We start from the raw sequence: 25827 nt of genomic DNA on the forward strand, positions 1-25827 counted from the left end.
TCCTTGCCCCTTTTGTGCAAAGCAATGATGACTGCACGCGTTTCCATGTAGGTGACCATGGTTAACAGAGGAAGACCTAAGATTTCAAGCACCACCCTCCTTTTAAAGCTTCCAGTCTGTTATTCTAACGCAATCAGCATGACAGAGTGATCTCCAGCCTTGTCCTCGTCAACACTCTCACCTGTGTTAACGAGAGAATCACTGACATGAGGTCAGCTGGTCCTTTTTGTGGCAGGGCTGAAATGCAGTGGAAGTGTTGTTTTTGGGATTACGTTCATTGTCATGGCAAAGAGGGACTTTGCAATTAATTGCAATTCATCTGGTCACACTTCATGACATTCTGGAGAATCATAAAAACTGAGGCAGCAGACTTTGTGAAAAATAGGATTTTAATACCTACCGGTAAATCCTTTTCTCTTAGTCCGTAGAGGATGCTGGGGACACTTCATAGACCATGGAGTATAGACGGGATCCGCAGGAGACATGGGCACTCTAAGACTTTTACTGGGTGTGAACTGGCTCCTCCCTCTATATCCCTCCTCCAGACCTCAGTTATAGGAACTGTGCCCAGGGAGACGGACATTTCGAGGAAAAGGATTTATATTATTTTAAAACTAAGGGTGAGATACACACCAGCTCACACCACAAACACGCCATACAACATGGCATTTGTAAGCAAACCCAGTCAACAGCATGAACAAAAAACCAGCAACAGGCTGATTATAACTAAACACAACCATTGTGTAACACAACCAAAATCTACAACCACTACTGCAGACAGAGTCCGCACAGGGACAAGCGCCCAGCATCCTCTACGGACTAAGAGAAAAGGATTTACCGGTAGGTATTAAAATCCTATTTTCTCATACGTCCTAGAGGATGCTGGGGACACTTCATAGACCATGGGGTTTATACCAAAGCTTCAGATCGGGCGGGAGAGTGCGGATGACTCTGCAGCACCGATTGACCAAACAAGAGGTCCTCATCAGCCAGGGTATCAAACTTGTAGAACTTTGCAAAAGTGTTTGAACCCGACCAAGTAGGCGCTCGGCAAAGCTGTAATGCCGAGACCCCACGGGCAGACGCCCAAGATGAGCCCACCTTCCTGGTAGAATGGGCCTTAACCGATTCCGGTAACGGCAATCCAGCCGTAGAATGAGCCTGTTGAATCGTATTACAGATCCAAGGCACCCCCTTCACGAAAGTCTGAACCTCAGGGAGGGAAGCCAATTCCTTTTGAAAGAATATCAATAAGGCCGAAATTTGTACCTTAATGGAGCCTAGCTTAAGGCCCGCATCCACACCAGCTTGTAGAAAATGGAGAAAACGCCCCAGCTGAAATTCCTCCGTAGGGGCCTTCTTGGATTCACACCAAGACACATATTTTCTCCAAATACGGTGGTAATGCTTTGCCGTTACTTCTTTTCTAGCCTGAAGTAGAGTGGGGATAACTTCACTGGGAATCCCCTTCCGGGCTAGAATACGGCGTTCAACCGCCATGCCGTCAAACGCAGCCGCGGTAAGTCCTGGAACAAGCACGGACCTTGCTATAACAGGTCCTCTCATAGAGGAAGAGGCCATGGATCTCCTATGAGCAACTCCTGAAGATCCGGATACCAGGCCCTCTTCGGCCAGTCTGGGACAATGAGTATCGCCGGAACTCTTGTTCTTCTTACGATCCTTATCACCTTCGGGATGAGTGGAAGCGACGGAAACACCCACAGTGTCACCAGGGCGTCCACCGCAATTTCTTGAGGGTCCCTTGACCTGGAACAATACCTCCGAAGTTTCTTGTTGAGGCGAGACGTCATCATGTCTACATGAGGAATTCCTCAGTGACTTGTCACGTCTGCAAGACCTCTTGATGAAGACCCCACTCCCCTGGATGGAGATCGTGTCTGCTGAGGAAGTCTGCTTCCCAGTTGTCCACTCCAGGAATGAAGACCGCCGCCAGAGCGCTTACATGTCTTTCCGCCCAGCGGAGAACTTTTGTGGTCTCTGCCATTGCCGCTCTGGTTTTTGTTCCGCCATGGCGGCTTATGTACACCACTGCTGTTATGTTGTCCAACTGAATCAAGACGGGCAGATCTTGAAGAAGATTTTCCGCTTGTCGAAGGCCGTTGTAAATGGCCCTTAATTCCAGAATGTTTATGTGCAGACAAGCCTCCTGACTTGACCATTTTCCCTGGAAATTTTCCCCCTGTGTGACTGCTCCCCATCCCCGGAGGCTTGCATCCGTGGTTACCAGGACCCAATCCTGGATCCCGAACCTGCGTCCCTCGAGAAGGTGAGGACTGTGCAGCCACCACAGGAGAGAGATTCTGGTCCTGGAAGACAGGACTATTTTCCGGTGCATGAGCAGGTGAGACCCGGACCACTTGTCCAGCAGGTCCCACTGAAACACCCTGGCATGAAACCTGCCAAACGGAACGGCCTCGTAGGCCGCCACCATCTTTCCCAGCAACCGAGTGCACTGATGAATCGACACCCTCGCCGGTTTCAGAATCCCTTTTACCATGTTCTGGATTTCCAGAGTTTTTTCCACCGGCAAAAAAACTCTGTAACTCTGTGTCCAGAATCATGGCCAGGAACGACAGCCGCGTTATCGGAACCAACTGTGATTTTGGCAAAATTAGGAGCCAACCATGTTGCTGTAGAATCTTCAGGGAGAGCATGACGTGTTCTAGTAATTTCTCCCTTGATCTCGCCTTTATCAGGAGTTTGCCCAAGTACGGGATAATTGTGACTCCTTGCTTGCGCAAGAGGACCATCATTTCCGCCATCACCTTTGTGAAGATCCTTGGAGCTGTGGAAAGCCCAAACGGCAACGTCTGAAATTGGTAATGACAATCCTGAACCGCAAACTTCAAGTACACCTGATGCGGAGGGTAAATGGGGACGTGTAAGTACACGTCCTTTATGTTTACTGACACCATATAATCTCCTCCCTCCAGACTGGAGATCACTGCCCGAAGAAATTCCATTTTGAATTTGAATCTCTTCAGATAGAGATTGAGAGATTTTAAGTTCAGAATCGGTCTGACCGAGCCATCCGGTTTCGGTACCACGAACAGGCTTGAATAAAAGCCGTTTCCTTGTTGTGACGGTGGTACTGTGACAATGACCTGATGTAGACACAGCTTTTGTATGGCCGTGCATACCACCTCCCTTTCCGGGAGAGAAACTGGCAAGGCCGACTTGAAAAATCGTTGAGGGGGCACGTCTTGAAACTCCAGCCTGTAACCTTGGGTTACAATGTCTAATACCCAAGGATCCAGGCCCAAGCGAACCCAGACCTGACTGAAGAGTTTGAGACGTGCCCCCACTGGAGCGGACTCCTGTAGAGGAGCCCCAGCATCATGCGGAGGATTTTGCAGCAGCCGTGGAGGGCTTCTGCTCTTGGGAACCTTCCACCGCAGGTGATCTTTTTCCCCTTCCCCTGCCTCTAGTAGCAAGGAAGGAGCCCCCTCACCCTCTTTTGTACTTATTGGGCCGAAAGGACTGCATCTGATAGTGAGGCATTTTCTTCTGCTGTGCAGGGACATAAGGTAGAAATGATGACTTACCCGCAGTAGCCGTAGATACCAGGTCCGCGAGGCCATCACCAAACAAGACACCACCTTTATACAGTAGAGTCTCCATATTTTTCTTTGAATCAGCATCAGCATTCCATTGACGGATCCACAATGCCCTCCTAGCCGAGACTTCGATGGCATTAGCCTTTGATCCCAAAATGCCAATATCCCTTGCAGCGTCTTTCAGATACCCTGCAGCGTCCCTTATGTAACTTAAAGTTACGAGAATGCTATCCCTGTCCAGGGTATCAATTTCAGCGGATAAATTATCCGCCCACTTTTCAATAGCGCTACTCACCCATGCCGACGCCACGGTAGGTCTGAGCAGCGTACCCGTAGCGACATAGATCGATTTCAATGTGCTTTCCTGTCGACGATCCGCAGGATCCTTCAGGGCTGCCGTGTCCGGACTCGGAAGAGCCACCTTTTTGGACAGTCGGGATAAGGCCTTGTCCACAGAGGGGGTTGACTCCCACATTTTCCTGTCCCCCGAGGGAAATGGATATGTCAACAGAATTCTCTTGGGAATTAAAAACTTTTTGTCAGGATTTTCCCAAGCCTTTTCAAAAAGAGTATTCAGTTCATGAGAGGGAGGGAACGTTACCTCAGGTTTCTTACCCTTATACATGCAGACCCTCGTATCAGGAACCTCAGGGTCCTCCGTGATAGTCAACACGTCCTTTATCGCACAATCATGTACTGAATATTCTTAGCCAGTTTAGGATTCAATCTGGTATCATTATAGTCGACACAGGAATCAGTATCCGTGTCCACTAACTGGACAAATGAACGTTTGTGTGACCCCGAAGGGGTTTGTGACAATGCATCCTCCATGGACCTTCTCCATGCTCGGTGCTGGGACTCAGATTTATCAAACCTCTTATTTAACAAAGCCACATTAGCATTCAAAACACTCTACATATTCACCCAATCAGGAGTCGGCGGTGCCGACGGGGTCACTCCCACAGCCTGTACTGTCTCCACACCTACTTCCTCCTGGGAAGAGCATTCAGCCTCAGACATGCCGACACACGTGCACCGACACCACCAAACACACTGGGCTATAGGGAACAGACCCACACTAAGCCTGTCAGGGAGACACAAAAGGAGTTTGCCAGCTCACACCCCAGCGTCTAACTTTGTTCTGAAGTGTGCAATACACAGCCCCAGAGATGTCAGCGCTTTTCTTATCAGAAATAATAAGCACCAAATAAACTGTGCCCCCCCAGTTCTGCCCCTGTTACTTGTTACAGTGGAGAGGAAGGCTCAGCGTCTCTGCAGCTCTGTGGAGAGAAAATGGCGCTGGTTAGACCTATGAGGGCTAAGCCATGCCCCCTTAATGGCGCGCTTCAGTCCCGCTTCCTTTGAAAATATATTTATACTGGTGGGGGTATAATATGTGCCCAGGCACCCATATGTATTTGCCAGTGCCAGATCTGAGGTTTCCTGCTGCCCAGGGCGCCCCCCTGCACCCAACAGTGCCGCTGTGTGTGTGAGAGCATGGCCCACAGCGCGACCACCGCGCGTTACCTCAGTCAGCGTCTGCCGTCTCTGAAGTCTTCTTCACTTCTATATACTCACCCGGCTTCTTTCTTCTGGCTCTGAAAGGGGGTTGACGGCGCGGCTCCGGGAACGAGCATCTAGCACAGCTAGCGATCAGACCCTCTGGAGCTAATGGTGTCCAGGAGCCTAAGAAGCAGAGCCTTTGAACTCAATAGAAGTAGGTCTGCTTCTCTCCCCTTATCCCACGAAGCAGGGAGCCTGTTGCCAGCAGTGCTCCCTGAAAATAAAAAACCTAACTAAGTCTTTTTCAGAGAAACTCAGGAGAGCTCCCCTGTTAGTGTCCAGTCTCTCTGGGCACAGAATCTAACTGAGGTCTGGAGGAGGGGCATAGAGGGAGGAGCCAGTTCACACCCAGTAAAAGTCTTAGAGTGCCCATGCCTCCTGCGGATCCCATCTATACCCCATGGTCTATGAAGTGTCCCCAGCATCCTCTAGGACGTATGAGAAATTAAATATTTGTGTCATTCTCAAAACTTTTGACCATGGCTGTATATGGGCTGAAACATTTCTGAGGAGCTCCCTTCATGCATCACTCATTGCCGTGTCCCCTCTCTCCATCCGGGGCTCCCAGTGCTATATTCTGATCGGCTATGCCAGGAGTCAGTATGTGGTGAGAGAATGTGGGAGGAGCCAGTCAAAAGGGAGATGATAGATGTTCCAAAATCAAAGTACGAAGAGCAGCAGCACCAATCGCATTGCTGGAATAGGCAGCTGTATGTGGTCTCTATAATGTCACTTAAGAAATGTTCCGGGCAACAGGTAGCCCCCATTATGTGCGCAACTACACATTTATTATTACACTCTTTATGCTCTAATTTCATGATTAATATGAGCAGCGTTATTATTTACTCCCTGTACTGTGTTGTATAAACTTGGGAATGGGAGGGGGGGGGGGATTTGGAAAGTATACAGGATGGAAGAGGTCAAACAGAGAGAGGAAAGAAAAGAGAATGAAAGAAAGAATAACCAATACAGGATGTAATCAGACTATGCTCATGTAGTGCAGCCCTTTGTTACATGATCTGTATGTATCCTTCATACACGTCCTATCCCAGCTCCTCCATATTTCATCATAGAGAGACAATATTTGACCGCCATTTGCTATTGTCCGTTATCCGTTTCACTGGCAGCTCATTATAATAGTTACATTTCTTTCGGCAATTGTTATAACAAGAAAACAGTCATCTCCACCACAATTGTAACAGGAGCAGAACCAATGCAGTAAAATTCACACACACAACAGAGACAGAGGAAGGGTGAACCAGATCAGAGAGGTACTAAATCTGCCTAGCATCAGCTAAGCCTTCACATACTCCTCTCCTAACAATCATTTAAGGCAGGAGAAAACCACAACTAACATTCTCAATCTTAAAAGGTTAACTCCAACACATTAAAGAGGCAACATACCTAGAAACACCTCATAGTTTAATTTCCTTCACTTTTATTTGAATTACAACCTTCAGACCTAATGAGAGGTCTCTGCGTGTACTTTGTATGTTTTAATATGTTTTGTCTACCTACATATATTCAGATGAAAGAGGACTCATGAGCAGTAAAAAATTTGTTTTATTGAAAAATGGATAATAAATCATATAAAAGCCTAATAACTTTACTTTCCCTGTATAAAAATATTAACATGACAACACAGGCTGCTGCCCCATTATAATAATGCATTATTCCTCATATATCGCTGCAAATTCTCCTATCCATGAATACTGTCAAAGTCTGAAAAATATCATGCTACACGTTGCCATATATTCACCTCCTGCGCTTGCCCGCTGCACATTCTCTCCCGTGCGTGCGCATATTCGCAGCTGCGTGACGGCGCCTCCACGGCCGTGCGCATTGGCGCGTGGAATGCGCACTTACGGTAGAGTTTGTGTGCGTCTAGCGGGCGACTCAATCGTTACATAGTAAATCCAAATAGTATGTTTTATAGATAATGTTCCCCTTAATAATAACTGTAAGTTTGTTTATTGTGACTGGTCCCTGGACAGAGGTATTCCTCTTTGCATGATATGAAGGGTCAGATAGGATTTGAGCAGTGGTGTTTGGTACCTAACTAAAGAACATTTTATTAGAAACAATCCGGTGCTGGTTAGGTAAAGATTAATCGCTCCTGCATATAGTTATGTCTATTAGTAGTTTCTGGACATTTATTCATTGTCCATGTGTTGGAAATCCTGAGTTTCCCTCCCACCTGAGCAGTCTGGGGTAGTCACAGCCCACCTGTTCAAACAAACCTATGACCTTTTGTTGTAATATGAAGACAGATTCCTGTGTCCAATGAACAATGAGATTATAGGTCCCTTTGTAGTGTACTGTATGCAGTGTATATAAGGACAGCCAGCCTAGCCAGCTTATTCTCTCTCTCTCCACACAACGGTTTTCATCTTTACTAACTTGGAGCTGGTACCAGAAGCTGCGCAGCGATCATTCCCCAGTGTGTGTAAGTTATTCTCTGTGACCATTCTAAATCTCTTTGTATTTGCCATATTCTCTCTCTCTGTTATTGTATAAGATTGTGACGATATTGTATATTTATGTGTAGTTAGCCTGCTTAGATATTGATGTTAGCCTGTAGTGTATGAACTGTTAACTGTTTTAACTTTTACATAGCTAGATATTGTTAGTAAAGGTGTTGGAACCTTAGCAAGGTATTGTGTGTTTATTACATTGCTGAGAGTATTCAGAGTGTCTCAATCGCTCAAGAGGCTTTCATACAATAGAGGTTAATTAGCATTGCATTGTGCTCACATTACAAAACCAAGGTTTACAGTACAAACTCAATCTTTCACTGTGTTGCATACAAAGTTTACTGAGTGTCATCCCGTGAGCGTCTGCGCCGCTCGTGTTCTCCTCGTGGTCATGAGCGTACGCTACGCTAGTAGCGTAGCATTACGGTAGTCGGCCGCCTATAGCGTGCTCGACACCACGCGTTAAGTTGTGAGCGAGCGTGTCGCATGTGCGTCTCGACCACGGCTAAGCGTCTGCTACACTAAGTGCGTACCCTTACGGTACCCCATACGCCAATTGCGTACTGAGTCTCTTACCCATTTTATAGTGAATGTAATAAGATAAATAGTTAGCTTTATCAATTGGGGGCAAGTCCGGTCCATCTCATATCCTCAGTCAGGCGAAAATGCGCAGACTTTATCGATCAGCAAAGGGAGCAAAGGTAGTATCTTGTAGTGCTGATCAGATGAGAGTCTGCGTCTGATTCTTTTGGCTTGTAGGGATGCTGGTGGAATCCGAGGAAGGTAGGAACATTAAGCTATTGTCTTTGTAAATCTGGTTTTTATTTCTATTTGGTGCCAACTGCACACGCAGATTGGATGGCTTGTCTGTTTAAATAGGTTTAAAAGTATTTTTAATCGCTCTGCATAGCGTGATAGTTTTTACCCAGGCTTAAAAATAACTTCAGGGGCTGGCATGATGATTTTCTTTGTGACAAAAGGAGCCGCATGGTCTGTCCCCCATTTTGTGTAACCCTCATGGAAGTGGAAGGGGGAGGAGCAGCGGCCATTTTGGGAAGGTCAAAACAATTTTTTCCCTAAGCGGCTGATTTTCAGTTGACTCAGGAAATAATCAGCCATCCATTGTCAAAAAGAAATCATCATTTAATGAGTTTTTTTAATGCATTTGTTTAGTCCATGTCATGGTCAATCATGAGTGGTTCAGATAGAGTTTAATAAAAGTTAATAATAAAATAAATATTTGATTTAGGAAATACACAAATAAAACAAAGTAGTGTTTTTTTTTGTTTTGTTTTTTTGTCACTGTCTCCATTCAAGAGCCTGTTTAACTCTGCTACTTGTAAGATGGGCCATTGAAATGCAAATTAACCTGTATAATTGGGTTTTGGTTTTTTTTTTTCTCTCTCCCAGCAGTGAAAGAAATCGCCTTCAGAGAGTTAAAAAGCACATTCATATGCAAATTAGAAGCACTGAATAGGGTCTCATATATGTAATAGTGATTAGTACATATATGTAATATCTATGGCCCTCATTCCGAGTTGATCGGTCGCAAGGCGAATTTAGCAGAGTTACACACGCTAAGCCTACGCCTACTGGGAGTGTATCTTAGCTTCTTAAAATTGCGACCGATGTATTCGCAATATTGCGATTACAAACTACTTAGCAGTTTCTGAGTAACTTCAACCTTACTCTGCCTGTGCGATCAGTTCAGTGCTTGTCGTTCCTGGTTTGACGTCACAAACACACCCAGCGTTCGCCCAGCCACTCCTCCGTTTCTCCAGCCACTCCTGCGTTTTTTCCGGAAACGGTAGCGTTTTCAACCACACGCCCATAAAACGCCGTGTTTCCGCCCAGTAACACCCATTTCCTGTCAATCACATTACGATCGCCGGAGCGATGAAAAAGCCGTGAGTAAAAATACTATCTTCATTGTTAAATTACTTGGCGCAGTCGCAGTGCGAATATTGCGCATGCGTACTAAGCGGATTTTCATTGCGATGCGATGAAAAATACCGACCGATCAACTCGGAATGAGGGCCTATATGTGCGTGCTTACATCAATGTATGTTATTAGATAAATTTAGAATTGCATTTTCATTTGTGTATTTTCACATTTTCATTCTCCTGGTTGCCATTTCATAATTGATAACGTGCTGAGAAAGATTTGTTGCTATAGGAAGTTAAAAGTAAAAATAATACGTTAAGGAGTAATTTGTAAAACACGCACACAGCTTTGCCTAAAGATACAAGGAAAGACCTGTGTGGTGCTCGGTAGATGATTACAGTTAAAGATCATTTACATTGATATAAACGTGTTAATTGTATTTCTGTGGACATATCTGGCCGGCGTACGCGTGTCTCTAACAAAAGGGTGAGACTAGCGTACGCGACGCAAGGGCCGACGCACGGAGCGTATATTACGCAACGGAGCGTCTGGGTACGCCCACATGATACAAATCACACGATAGTATTGTTTTAAGTAAGCAATAAGGAAGCAACGCCATAATAGCACAAATTGATTTCAGTTTCCAAAATTTAGTTTAAATACCTTACTTTACTGTAATGCCTCTGGGGAGAGCTATCAGATTACGGGAAATGATTTTTCTGATCAGAAAACTATAGAATGATAGTGGGTTGAAAACGGTATGAGTGTATTGAACTCCTCTTGGTGAAGTCTTGGTGAAATCTTGGTGAAGTAAATCTTGGTGAAGTAAATCTTGGTGAAGTAAGTCTTGGTGAATCACGGTCTAGGTGAATACGTGATGAGCACTGTCTAGGTGAAAACGTGCGACGGAGTGTGATAAAGTTTTCGTGGTATTACGCTCTGGCTGTTTTGGAGCACAGTAGGGAGACTCCAACGATCCTACCATTTATAGGCAACAAGTGTCTATAAGTGGTACGATTGGACCGCACGGTTGTATGTGTGACCAATAACGCAACGTGATATGAGGTCGTATATTTAAATTGTCCTCATGCGTGTTGTAGGGAGCACATGCAAGCGTGATTTGTGTAAAAAAAATATAAAGGTAAGGAATTTTCGCTGGTAGGGCCTGCAACGATTACGTGGGTCTGCTAAAAGGGGCGGATTCGTTGTACTCGGAGCAGAAGAAGCTGGTGGAAGAGCTTGGAAAACTTCCACCGTAGACTTCTGTGTTTGGTGCATTTTAGGAAGTTTTTCTGTGTTAAAAAGGTCCACAATGGAAGCCAAGTGCACAACACAGGGACGTTTAGCAGTCAGGGTTCAGACTGAAGAGGCTTGCAGACCCCGAGGGTCTGCTCGGTTAGTAATGTGGGGGAAGTATGGTCCCCACACTTAGACCTTTTGTGACGAATGGACACGAATGACTGTGGGGGATAAAGCACCATTTCCTGGGATAGGTAGTTTTGACTCAGAGGTATTGCATAATTTAAGGCGAAGGATCTGTCTCATAAAATCCGGGAAGCAACGAATTAGACATTATGATTGTTTAGAGATATGGCAACAGGAAGGTGAAATACAAGGAGGATTAGCTTACACAGCTGACTCTCACTGTGGTAAGAAAAATATGGCAACAGGAGAGAAGGTGGTTACAGAGAGTGGCACACTGGTGTTTGATAAACATGCACTTAGCAACTGTATTATTGATGAGAAGAATAATTGTAATAAATGTAACAATGATAAAAGTAACAAATGTAACAATGATAAAAGTAAAACTGTTAAATGTACCACTGTTAACCCGTGCAAGTTGCACCCCATGTTAAACTTCCCTCAGGATCACAAACAAGAAAGTGAGCCCAGCACGATGTCGGCACCTTTCCCAGCAGCCATCATACAAGACATCCAGGTGGACGCGACCAAATCGGTAAAGGCAGTAATCAAACCCCCTAACGGAGGGTCAGGTGAGGTCGTGTCCACAGGTACGTATGGTGTTATATATCACGCACAAACAAATGTACCTCATATTGTAGAACCAACTCAGAATGACGTTATTGGACTTAATCCTGTCAGGGTAATTGCAGTACCAAATGGGAAAACTGACACTTCAGGAGTCACTCCTGTCAGAAACATCGCCATGCACTGCCCCTTTTTCGAACGGAATTAAGATCAATGGTGTCTGAATTCCCTGATCCTAGGAAAGATCTAGTTGCAAGCCAGAAGTACATTAGAGAGCTAGGAAATACTGTGGAGCCCAATAACAAAGATTAGCGGGTATTGCTGAGGGCATGTTTACCCCCCAATGTCGACTCAGTGAAATTTATCGCTGACTGTAAACTAGATGAAGAGGTACCCCTTACGGATGAGTACAATCAAGATAATGTAAAAAGAATCAATCTGCTGTTGGGAGTGTATTTTCCTGCTGTTGTCAAATGGAACAAAATTTTCTCCATCAAACAAAAAGAGGGAGAAACAGCTGCTGATTATTTCCATCGGGCATTGCAGGACATGGCTAGGTATACAGGGATAGAAGACATTAAAACAAATGTGAATCATAGAGAAGTAGCTGTGTCCGTATTAATGGACGGCTTAAAAGACACACTAAGAATCAGGGTACAAACCTCTCTACCTCACTGGAGAGGTATCTCGGTGGCTGCATTAAGAGAGTCCGCTATCGAGCATGACCGTAATATCCAAAGAACCAGGGAAGCACAGGGAGAGCGGTTGATGGTGATGAGCATCCAAGCACTAGAGGAGGCATCAAATCGACCGAAACCCCAGGCCACTGGCACATGGAGGAAGCCAAGGGTTTGTTATCTTTGTAAAAGAGAAGGGCATTATGCCAGCAACTGTAACAGCCCACATAAAGTCAGACCCCCTAGACAAGAACACGAGCAGAGTTATGACACACGAAATTGTAATCAGGGATCATATAGGAAGAAGTTTGGGCCGCACCTGTAATATGTAGTCGGGAAAGGTGATCATTAGGACTCATAGTAAGCCTGAGGTTACAGTTAATGAAATTGGGAGGTCAGTTCCTTGTAGACACAGGAACGGCCGGGTAAACGTTGTAATTGATTTGTAAATGTTTTTTTCCCCATCTCTGACCTTCATCGGCAGAACTCAAACATCACATAGCTACTTGGTCTTTGCAGAAGTCTACCTAACCCCAGTGTGACCTACCGACATCGGTGTGTCCTGGCCAGGCACAAAAAGGGTGGAGTGTGGAAATACTGGTGGGGGAGACTGCTCAAAGATACCAATGGATGTGTTGGTGTGACAGCCTGATGGTGAACGGAAGATCTGACAATGTTTTTTTTTGTTTGTTGTTTTATGTAACATATATATGAATTGTTCTCTCTCTCGTTTGTTTTTTTCCTCTTCTCTCTCATGTTCTCATGCTTTAAAGATGGTATGTCACACATCAGTTAGACAAATGGTAATGCAAGATTTTTGCTCCTTACAGAAAGATCGCAGATTTGGAAGGAATATTGTATCACCAGAATGATTCGTTTGGAAGACTGAGAGACAGCACCTTTGAGATGACAGCAGAGCAAGAAGAACAACACGACTAGAGGACAAAAGCATCATAACATTTTTTCTTTCCCCTCAAAGTATTTTTTTGTGCCCCCATTACAAATTTCTCTTTCTCCTCCTGTAAGATGGACTCGCCCCAAGAGACTGCAGTCCGTGTTTTCCTGTTGACCATGATGTTGACCAGAGCAGTCTGTTTCGGTGAGAGTACCAGTGAGGTCGAGAAAGGATCCGGAATGGGTTTCTGATGACTGAGACGGAGGCGTAAATTTCCAATAGCAACATAATCACAGAGTAAAGGCGAGTATCAGAAAACGATCTGATAGCATTGACAATAGAAGGAATTGTGAAGGATTGTTAGCAGAAGAGAACTGCATCTGTAGACACTGTGACAGTATAGTTGAGGATGGGTGCATCAAGAAATGTCAATCCAGTTTTAATATCCATATGGACCGGCATCCATTGAGTGACTATCACTCCTTAGTGGGTAAAGTGTTAAATCAGACAGACTGTTGGGTATGCTCTCAAGTACCTCAAGGCCATAGCAAATCAGGACTAGTACCATTCCCTTTAACTGTAGGAGAGGTACTTGAGCTAAGTGGTGGGAGGCCGGTGGACAGGAAGTTTAATATCTCTAGTCCTCCTAGTTTGAAGCTCCACCAATATCATGTGGATAGATCCTTAGTGTGCTTTAACATTTCCAATCCCCGAAAGCCGGGAAATTGGGAAGTTTCATGGAGTAACCAAACCATGACATTTTCACACAGAGCCGACAGAATGCCCATAGACACAGAACTTATACGCCAGATAGCCGACCATAGGAAATTTTTCCGGTATAGGTACACTTTAGGAAGTAGGACCATGCGAGTTGGAGAAGTATCACCAGGATACTGTGCACATATCGTACAAACAGATACGTGTACTAAACAGATGGGAGAATTAGGGTTAGGAGATTTCACATGGAAAATTTGTAACATGGTAATGTCATACTCCGTCCCATATGTTCTCCCCAATGATGCATCTTTCATATGCGGGAGGAAGGCGTATAAGTGGCTTGCCCCAAACCCAGAGGGATTATGTTATATTGGAAAAGTACTGCCTGAGGTAATGACTGTATCCCATAACAAAATGAAAGATATTCACCGCAGTGCCCAAGCTCCTTATACTCACACTCATTACGAGCACATCGTTAAACGGCACCTTGTAGAAAGAACAGAGCATCCGGCCTCTGACCTGATCCATGAATCTACCGGGATTCAAGTCCTACTCGCGTTAGATGTCACTCGTACCGCCAGAGGAGTGTTAAATTATAGATATATATCTGCGCTTGCAAATTTATTAGACAATATCACCGAAATGTATGACGACACATTCAGGTATACAGGGAGGGAGTTACAAGCCTACAAAACAGAACTGGTTCAGCATAGGATGATTCTCAAGTACCTCACAGCTGTGACAGGCGGGTATTGTGTTACCCTAGCAACTCAATATGGAATAAAGTGCTGCACGTACATTACAAACAGCACAGAGGATCCAGTCGAGGTCATAGACCAAAAGATGGATGACATTTTGCAATTGAAGTGGGAGTTCCAAAGGAGACATAATCTCACTCTCGCCGCTGTGGACAATGAGCTGACCGGTTGGGTGTCATGGTTGAACCCACGAAATTGGTTCTCGGGCTTAGGAGAATGGGCCCAAGGTATTATCATGGATGTAGGGAAATTTCTCTTGTGTATTCTGGGTGCCGTCATATTTGTTGGCCTGATATTTAGATGCGTTCGGATTTTAACGAAGTGTAAAGGTAGTACCAGAGTGATGAGTTTAAGGAGCGAAGACACTATAATAACAACAACAAATTTGATTTATGACCCAACGATAGAGACAATGTTGTGATGAAAATGCGATTCCACGGTCCGTTTCTTTCACCCGTTTCTCCTTTGTTTTCCTCCAAGGTACAAAGACATCCGCTTGGAAGAAGAATTTGACAACCTCTTTTATACAGACCATTGATGGACTATACCACAGACCCCCAATATCCCTAGTGACTTTAAATTTTTACGATAGCCCAAATATTTTAGTGACTGTAACTTTATGGACAATGGAACAACTTTTGCTCGTTATTTATAGCAAAAGCACCGAGAGACATCAGACAACATGTACATCAAGACAAGACATCAGACAAGACTTCAATTGGCAAATGCATATTAAACTCACATAGTTTACGAATGCATGTATAATAATAAGAATTTACTTACCGATTATTCTATTTCTCGTAGTCCGTAGTGGATGCTGGGAACTCCGTAAGGACCATGGGGTATAGCGGCTCCGCAGGAGACTGGGCACAAAAGTAAAGCTTTAGGACTACCTGGTGTGCACTGGCTCCTCCCCCTATGACCCTCCTCCAAGCCTCAGTTAGGATACTGTGCCCGGACGAGCGTACACAATAAGGAAGGATTTTGAATCCCGGGTAAGACTCATACCAGCCACACCAATCACACCGTACAACCTGTGATCTGAACCCAGTTAACAGCATGATAACAGAGGAGCCTCTGAAAAGATGGCTCACAACAATAATAACCCGATTTTTGTAACAATAACTATGTACAAGTATTGCAGACAATCCGCACTTGGGATGGGCGCCCAGCATCCACTACGGACTACGAGAAATAGAATTATCGGTAAGTAAATTCTTATTTTCTCTGACGTCCTAGTGGATGCTGGGAACTCCGTAAGGACCATGGGGATTATACCAAAGCTCCCAAACGGGCGGGAGAGTGCGGATGACTCTGCAGCACCGAATGAGAGAACTCCAGGTCCTCCTCAGCCAGGGTATCAAATTTGTAGAATTTAGCAAACGTGTTTGCCCCTGACCAAGTAGCTGCTCGGCAAAGTTGTAAAGCCGAGACCCCTCGGGCAGCCGCCCAAGATGAGCCCACCTTCCTTGTGGAATGGGCTTTTACAGATTTTGGCTGTGGCAGGCCTGCCACAGAATGTGCAAGCTGAATTGTACTACAAATCCAACGAGCAATAGTCTGCTTAGAAGCAGGAGCACCCAGCTTGTTGGGTGCATACAGGATAAACAGCGAGTCAGATTTTCTGACTCCAGCCGTCCTGGAAACATATATTTTCAGGGCCCTGACTACGTCCAGCAACTTGGAGTCCTCCAAGTCCCTAGTAGCCGCAGGTACCACAATAGGCTGGTTCAAGTGAAACGCTGAAACCACCTTAGGGAGAAATTGAGGACTCGTCCTCAATTCTGCCCTGTCCGTATGAAAAATTAGGTAAGGGCTTTTATAGGATAAAGCCGCTAATTCTGAGACACGCCTGGCTGAAGCCAGGGCCAACAGCATTACCACTTTCCATGTGAGATATTTTAAGTCCACAGTGGTGAGTGGTTCAAACCAATGTGATTTTAGGAACCCCAAAACTACATTGAGATCCCAAGGTGCCAATGGAGGCACAAAAGGAGGCTGTATATGCAGTACCCCCTTGACAAACGTCTGAACTTCAGGAACTGAAGCCAGTTCTTTCTGGAAGAAAATCGACAGGGCCGAAATTTGAACCTTAATGGACCCTAATTTTAGGCCCATAGACAGTCCTGTTTGCAGGAAATGCAGGAAACGACCCAGTTGAAATTCCTCTGTAGGGGCCTTCCTGGCCTCGCACCACGCAACATATTTACGCCAAATACGGTGATAATGCTGTACGGTTACATCCTTCCTGGCTTTGATCAGGGTAGGGATGACTTCATCCGGAATGCCTTTTTCCTTCAGGATCCGGCGTTCAACCGCCATGCCGTCAAACGCAGCCGCGGTAAGTCTTGGAACAGACAGGGTCCCTGCTGGAGCAGGTCCTTTCTTAGAGGTAGAGGCCACGGGTCCTCTGTGAGCATCTCTTGAAGTTCCGGGTACCAAGTCCTTCTTGGCCAATCCGGAGCCACGAGTATAGTCCTTACTCCTCTCCTTCTTATGATTCTCAGTACCTTGGGTATGAGAGGCAGAGGAGGGAACACATACACTGACTGGTACACCCACGGCGTTACCAGAGCGTCCACAGCTATTGCCTGAGGGTCCCTTGACCTGGCGCAATACCTGTCTAGTTTCTTGTTGAGGCGGGACGCCATCATGTCCACCTTTGGTTTTTCCCAACGGTTCACAATCATGTGGAAGACTTCTGGGTGAAGTCCCCACTCTCCCGGGTGGAGGTCGTGTCTGCTGAGGAAGTCTGCTTCCCAGTTGTCCACTCCCGGAATGAACACTGCTGACAGTGCTATCACATGATTTTCCGCCCAGCGAAGAATCCTTGCAACTTCTGCCATTGCCCTCCTGCTTCTTGTGCTGCCCTGTCTGTTTACGTGGGCGACTGACGTGATGTTGTCTGACTGGATCAGCACCGGCTGACCTTGAAGCAGAGGTCTTGCTCGGCTTAGAGCATTGTAGATGGCCCTTAGCTCCAGGATATTTATGTGAAGTGATGTCTCTAGGCTTGACCACAAGCCCTGGAAATTTCTTCCCTGTGTGACTGCTCCCCAGCCTCTCAGGCTGGCATCCGTGGTCACCAGGACCCAGTCCTGAATGCCGAATCTGCGGCCCTCTAGAAGATGAGCACTCTGCAACCACCACAGGAGAGACACCCTTGTCCTTGGTGACAAGATTATCCACTGATGCATCTGAAGATGCGACCCGGACCATTTGTCTAGCAGATCCCACTGGAAGGTTCTTGCGTGGAATCTGCCGAATGGGATTGCTTCGTAAGAAGCCACCATCTTTCCCAGGACTCTTGTGCATTGATGCACTGAGACTTGGCCTGGTTTTAGGAGATTTCTGACTAGTTCGGATAACTCCCTGGCTTTCTCCTCCGGGAGAAACACCTTTTTCTGGACTGTGTCCAGGATCATCCCTAGGAATAGAAGTCGTGTCGTCGGGATCAGCTGCGATTTTGGAATATTGAGAATCCAACCGTGCTGGCGCAGCACTATCTGAGATAGTGCTACTCCGACTTCCAACTGTTCCCTGGATCTTGCCCTTATCAGGAGATCGTCCAAGTAAGGGATAACTAAAACTCCCTTCCTTCGAAGGAGTATCATCATTTCGGCCATTACCTTGGTAAAGACCCGGGGTGCCGTGGACAATCCAAACGGCAGCGTCTGAAACTGATAGTGACAGTTCTGTACCACAAACCTGAGGTACCCTTGGTGAGAAGGGTAAATTGGGACATGTAGGTAAGCATCTTTGATGTCCAGAGACACCATATAGTCCCCTTCTTCCAGGTTTGCAATCACTGCTCTGAGTGACTCCATCTTGAATTTGAACCTTTGTATGTAAGTGTTCAAGGATTTTAGGTTTAAAATTGGTCTCACCGAGCCGTCCGGCTTCGGTACCACAAATAGTGTGGAATAGTACCCCTTTCCCTGTTGGAGGAGGGGTACCTTGATTATCACCTGCTGGGAATATAGCTTGTGAATGGCTCCCAATACTGCCTCCCTGTCTGAGGGAGACGTCGGTAAAGCAGACTTTAGAAAACGGCGAGGGGGAGACGTCTCGAATTCCAATTTGTACCCCTGAGATACCACCTGAAGGATCCAGGGGTCCACTTGCGAGTGGGCCCACTGCGCACTGAACTTCTTGAGACGGGCCCCCACCGTGCCTGAGTCCGCTTGTAAAGCCCCAGCGTCATGCTGAGGACTTTGCGGAGGCGGGAGAGGGCTTTTGTTCCTGGGAACTGGCTGTTTGTTGCAGCCTTTTTCCTCTCCCTCTGCCACGGGGAATAAATGAGGCGCCTTTTGCCCGCTTGCCCTTATGGGGCCGAAAGGACTGCGCCTGATAATACGGCGTCTTCTTAGGTTGAGAAGCTACCTGGAGTAAAAATGTGGATTTTCCAGCAGTTGCCGTGGCTACCAGGTCTGATAGACCTACCCCAAATAACTCCTCCCCCTTATAAGGCAATACTTCCATGTGCCTTTTAGAATCCGCATCACCTGACCACTGCCGCGTCCATAAACCTCTTCTTGCAGAAATGGACAGCGCGCTAACTCTTGATGCCAGTCGGCAAATATCCCTCTGTGCATCACATATATATAGAAATGCATCCTTCAAATGCTCTATAGTCAGTAATATACTGTCCCTATCTAGGGTATCAATATTTTCAGTCAGGGAATCCGACCACGCCAGGCCCGCACTGCACATCCAGGCTGAGGCGATTGCTGGTCGCAGTATAACACCCGTGTGAGTGTATATACATTTTAGGATACTCTCCAGCTTTCTATCGGCAGGTTCCTTTAGGGCGGCCGTATCAGGAGAGGGTAGTGCTACCTGTTTAGACAAGCGTGTGAGCGCTTTATCCACCCTAGGGGGTGTTACCCAACGTGCCCTATCCTCTGGCGGGAAAGGGTACGATGCCAATAACCTTTTAGGAATTATCAGTTTTTTATCGGGGGAAACCCACGCCTCATCACACACTTCATTTAATTCCTCGGATACAGGAAAAACTACAGGCAGTTTTTTCTCACCAAACATAATACCCTTTTTAGTGGTACTTGTATTATCAGAGATATGCAATACATTTTTCATTGCTTCAATCATGTAACGTGTGGCCCTAGTGGAAGTCACGTTTGTCTCCTCATCATCGACACTGGAGTCAGTATCCGTGTCTGTGTCTACCATTTGAGGTAACGGGCGTTTTAAAGCCCCTGATGGCGTTTGAGACCCCTGGACAGGCACAAGCTGAGTAGCCGGCTGTCTCATGTCGTCAACTGTCTGTCGTAAAGAGCTGACACTGTCACGCAATTCCTTCCATAAGCTCATCCACTCAGGTGTCGACTCCCTAGGGGGTGACAACTCTATAATAGGCAATTTCCTCCTCAAACATGTCGACACAATCGTACCGACACACCGCACACACACAGGGAATGCTCTGATAGAGGACAGGACCCCACTAGCCCTTTGGGGAGACAGAGGGAGAGTATGCCAGCACACACCAGAGCGCTATATATAGACAGGAATACCACTATAAAATGTGCTTTTCCCTTTATAGCTGCTGTTAGTATTAAAACTGCGCCAAATTAGTGCCCCCCTCTCTTTTTTACCCTTTTCTGTAGTGCAGGACTGCAGGAAGAGTTAGGGAGACGTCCTTCCAGCGGAGCTGTGATGGAAAATGGCGCCCGTGTGCTGAGGAGGTAGGCTCCGCCCCCTTCTCGGCGGCCTTTTCTCCCGCTTTTTGGTGAGTTCTGGCAGGGGTTAAAATACATCCATATAGCCCTGGGGGTTATATGTGGTGTATTTATGCCAGCCAAGGTGTTTACATTGCTGCTCAGGGCGCCCCCCCCTAGCGCCCTGCACCCTCAGTGACCGAAGTGTGAAGTGTGCCTGAGTAACAATGGCGCACAGCTGCAGTGCTGTGCGCTACCTTGTTGAAGACTGATGTCTTCTGCCGCCGATTTTTCCGGACCTCTTCTTGCTTCTGGCTCTGTAAGGGGGCCGGCGGCGCGGCTCTGGGACCGAGCTCCGAGGCTGGGCCTGTGTTCGGTCCCTCTGGAGCTAATGGTGTCCAGTAGCCTAAGAAGCCCAAGCTACCACCACTTAGGTAGGTTCGCTTCTTCTCCCCTTAGTCCCTCGATGCAGTGAGCCTGTTGCCAGCAGGTCTCACTGAAAATAAAAAACCTAAAACTAAACTTTCACTAAGAAGCTCAGGAGAGCCCCTAGTGTGCACCCTTCTCGGCCGGGCGCAAAAATCTAACTGAGGCTTGGAGGAGGGTCATAGGGGGAGGAGCCAGTGCACACCAGGTAGTCCTAAAGCTTTACTTTTGTGCCCAGTCTCCTGCGGAGCCGCTATACCCCATGGTCCTTACGGAGTTCCCAGCATCCACTAGGACGTCAGAGAAAATTGCTTCTTATCTTCACCTCTACAACCTTCAGGTAATGACACACATAGTCGATAGTGAATATAGATACAGATATCAGCACTCACATATCCCCCCATTCATGTATCATCAACTAAATGTGCTTCCCCATTTGTTGCAACCAAAAGCCGAAAAGAGCTCGGTAAAGTTTGACAGCCCATCCACAGACCAGTAATACGGGATAAGAAGGAATTCAAATGTATACTTCGCAATACCTCGAAGCTTGATTTAAAACACGTACGGCACGATGATACATGACCCCTCAAACATGGATTCATACACACATGCTTCTACTATCTCACTAGGTCATACCTTTTTCCCACCTGCTCCTCTCCTCCCTTTACCCAATCATAAAATTGTATTTACATTATGACATATATTTTTCTTTTTGAATTGTTTTAGGAAGTGGCAGTTATTGTTGACTGCCAAAGGGTGGACTGTCAAAGTCGGAAAAATATCATGCTACACGTTGCCATATATTCACCTCCTACGCTTGCCCGCTGCACGTGCACATTCTCTCCCGTGCGTGCGCATATTCGCAGCTGCGTGACGGCACCTCCACGGCCGTGCGCATTGGCGCGTGGTATGCGCACTTACGGTAGAGTTTGTGTGCGTCTAGCGGGCGACTCAATCGTTACATAGTAAATCAAAATAGTATGTTTTATAGATAATGTTCCCCTTAATAATAACTGTAAGTTTGTTTATTGTGACTGGTCCCTGGACAGAGGTATTCCTCTTTGCATGATATGAAGGGTCGGATAGGATTTGAGCAGTGGTGTTTGGTACCTAACTAAAGAACATTTTATTAGAAACAATCCGGTGCTGGTTAGGTAAAGATTAATCGCTCCTGCATATAGTTATGTCTATTAGTAGTTTCTGGACATTTATTCATTGTCCATGTGTTGGAAATCCTGAGTTTCCCTCCCACCTGAGCAGTCTGGGGTAGTCACAGCCCACCTGTTCAAACAAACCTATGACCTTTTGTTGTAATATGAAGACAGATTCCTGTGTCCAATGAACAATGAGATTATAGGTCCCTTTGTAGTGTACTGTATGCAGTGTATATAAGGACAGCCAGCCTGGCCAGCTTATTCTCTCTCTCTCCACACAACGGTTTTCATCTTGACTAACTTGGAGCTGGTACCAGAAGCTGCGCAGCGATCATTCCCCAGTGTGTGTAAGTTATTCTCTGTGACCATTCTAAATCTCTTTGTATTTGCCATATTCTCTCTCTCTGTTATTGTATAAGATTGTGACGATATTGTATATTTATGTGTAGTTAGCCTGCTTAGATATTGATGTTAGCCTGTAGTGTATGAACTGTTAACTGTTTTAACTTTTACATAGCTAGATATTGTTAGTAAAGGTGTTGGAACCTTAGCAAGGTATTGTGTGTTTATTACATTGCTGAGAGTATTCAGAGTGTCTCAATCGCTCAAGAGGCTTTCATACAATAGAGGTTAATTAGCATTGCATTGTGCTCACATTACAAAACCAAGGTTTACAGTACAAACTCAATCTTTCACTGTGTTGCATACAAGGTTTACTGAGTGTCATCCCGTGAGCGTCTGCGCCGCTCGTGTTCTCCTCGTGGTCACGAGCGTACGCTACGCTAGTAGCGTAGCATTACGGTAGTCGGCCGCCTATAGCGTGCTCGACACCACGCGTTAAGTTGTGAGCGAGCGTGTCGCATGTGCGTCTCGACCACGGCTAAGCGTCTGCTACGCTAAGTGCGTACCCTTACGGTACCCCATACGCCAATTGCGTACTGAGTCTCTTACCCATTTTATAGTGAATGTAATAAGATAAATAGTTAGCTTTATCAATACTAACACTTATACAGTAGGTATGTGCTTGGGCCGTTATTTCCTCCAGATATCATTGTACAACCCCTGTTATTCCCTTCATGTGTCACTGTACGTTCCACTGCCACCCATTTAATAATAATATCTCATATCAGCGTGTGCCAGGGGCTATGTTATTCCCCTATACGGTCACCTTCCCCCTAAAAATAATAATACCATCACATAGTGTGTGCCGGGAGCTGTGTTATTTAACTACATATATCATCATTGTCCCCTCTCCCCTATATAATAATAAAAATAATAATACTATATATCACTGTGTGCCTGGAGTTGTGTTATTCCCCACATATATCACTGTATAGTCCCCCTCTCCTTTATAATAACAATACCACAAATCAGTGTGCAGAGTGCTGTGTTATTACCCTATATGTATGACTATACGGTCCCCTCTCCCCTATATAATAATACCACATATCAGTGTGTGCCGGGGACTGTGTTATTCCCCCTCATATATCACTGTACGGTCCCCTCTCCCCTATATAATAATACCACATATCAGTGTGTGCCGGGAGCTGTGTTATTCCCCCTCATATATCACTGTACGGTCTCTTCTCCCCTATATAATAATAATACCACATATCAGTGTGTGCCGGGAGCTGTGTTATTCCCCCTCATATATCACTGTACCGTCCCCTCTCCCTTATATAATAATTATAATAATACCACATATCAGTGTGTGCAGGGAGCTGTGTTATTCCCCTCATATATCACTGTACGGTCCCCTCTCCCTTATATAATAATAATACCACATATCAGTGTGTGCAGGGAGCTGTGTTATTCCCCTCATATATCACTGTACGGTCCCCTCTCCCTTATATAATAATAATACCACATATCAGTGTGTGCCGGGGGCTGTGTTATTCCCCCTCAAATATCACTGTACAGTCCCCTCTCACCTATATAATAATACCACATAGTGTGTGCCGGGGGCTGTGTTATTCCCCCTCATATATCACTGTACGGTCCCCTCTCCCCTGTATAATAATACCACATATCATTGTGTGCCGGGAGCTGTGTTATTCCCCTCATATATCACTGTACGGCCCCCTCTCCCCTATATAATAATAATACCACATATCACTGTGTGCCGGGACCTGTGTTATTCCTCCTCATATATCACTGTACGGTCCCCTCTCCCCTATATAATAATACCACATATCAGTGTGTGCCGGGAGCTGTGTTATTCCCCTCATATATCACTGTACGGTCCCCTCTCCCCTATATAATAATAATACCACATATCAGTGTGTGCCGGGGGCTGTGTTATTCCCCCTCATATATCACTGTACGGTCCCCTCTCCCCTATATAATAATACCACATATCAGTGTGTGCCGGGGGCTGTGTTATTCCCCTCATATATCACTGTACGGCCCCCTCTCCCCTATATAATAATAATACCACATATCAGTGTGTGCCGGGGGCTGTGTTATTCCCCCTCATATATCACTGTACGGTCCCCTCTCCCCTATATAATAATACCACATATCAGTGTGTGCCGGGAGCTGTGTTATTCCCCTCATATATCACTGTACGGTCCCCTCTCCCCTATATAATAATAATACCACATATCAGTGTGTGCCGGGGGCTGTGTTATTCCCCCTCATATATCACTGTACGGTCCCCTCTCCCCTATATAATAATACCACATATCAGTGTGTGCCGGGGGCTGTGTTATTCCCCTCATATATCACTGTACGGCCCCCTCTCCCCTATATAATAATAATACCACATATCAGTGTGTGCCGGGGGCTGTGTTATTCCCCCTCATATATCACTGTACAGTCCCCTCTCCCCTATATAATAATACCACATATCAGTGTGTGCCGGGGGCTGTGTTATTCCCCCTCATATATCACTGTACGGTCCCCTCTCCCCTATATAATAATACCACATATCAGTGTGTGCCGGGGGCTGTGTTATTCCCCTCATATATCACTGTACGGCCCCCTCTCCCCTATATAATAATAATACCACATATCAGTGTGTGCCGGGGGCTGTGTTATTCCCCCTCATATATCACTGTACAGTCCCCTCTCCCCTATATAATAATACCACATATCAGTGTGTGCCGGGGGCTGTGTTATTCCCCCTCATATATCACTGTACGGTCCCCTCTCCCCTATATAATAATACCACATATCAGTGTGTGCCGGAGGCTGTGTTATTCCCCCTCATATATCACTGTACGGTCCCCTCTCCCCTATATAATAATACCACATATCAGTGTGTGCCGGGGGCTGTGTTACCTCCCCTCATATATCACTGTACGGTCCCCTCTCCCCTATATAATAATAATACCACATATCAGTGTGTGCCGGGGGCTGTGTTATTCCCCCTCATATATCACTGTACGGTCCCCTCTCCCCTATATAATAATACCACATATCAGTGTGTGCCGGGGGCTGTGTTATTCCCCTCATATATCACTGTACGGTCCCCTCTACCATATAAAAATATAATAATAATATCATCATATAGAATAAGTTACCTCTTGTATTAATGATGATCTCCAAAATGACGGCTGAGGACTCCCTAACTCCACCCCCCCCCCCCCCCACGTCGTGTCACTCCTAGAGGACATGACAACAGCTCATGTATTATAGACTAAAGGAAAATGGCCGCCGCACATATGAGGACACTGACAAAGTATAGGTACAGTTGGTTACTCTAGTGATGACCTGTGTGATGCAACTGCCGCTATCTACATGACGTCCAGAGAATTTTCTGCCGTCTGATTGGCTGCTCAATCACAGCACAGAACGGGATGGGGCGGTAACTGTGGACATAGTGAGAGTGGGTGGGAGGAGCCGGTGAGACAGCTGTGAGATTCGATTGGCTGATGTGCGGTGAGCGGGAGGGGACAGCTGCGGGGTGGGCGTGTCCCTGCAGCAGAGCAGCAGGGACAGTAACCATGGCTACAGAGACGCTGAGGAGGCCCCGCCCCTCCCCATAGTAACACTGGCTGTCATGTGACTAATGAGGGATATATAATAATGTCCT

The 25827-nt window shown here is 46.0% G+C and overlaps 1 protein-coding gene across 2 annotated transcripts in view; it reads right to left on the minus strand.

The window, feature by feature from the left end:
• LOC135054669 (oocyte zinc finger protein XlCOF7.1-like) overlaps positions 1-25412 on the minus strand; it is a 61335-nt gene extending 35923 nt beyond the window's left edge. For both annotated transcript variants that reach the window (XM_063957913.1, XM_063957912.1), the window contains exon 1: positions 25316-25412. The gene's annotated coding sequence lies outside the window, so the exon portion shown is untranslated. The remainder of the gene's footprint in view (positions 1-25315) is intronic.
• Between the last annotated feature and the right edge of the window lie 415 nt (positions 25413-25827).

Source organism: Pseudophryne corroboree, chromosome 3 (genome assembly GCF_028390025.1).
Source record: "Pseudophryne corroboree isolate aPseCor3 chromosome 3, aPseCor3.hap2, whole genome shotgun sequence".
Classification (NCBI taxonomy): domain Eukaryota; kingdom Metazoa; phylum Chordata; class Amphibia; order Anura; family Myobatrachidae; genus Pseudophryne; species Pseudophryne corroboree.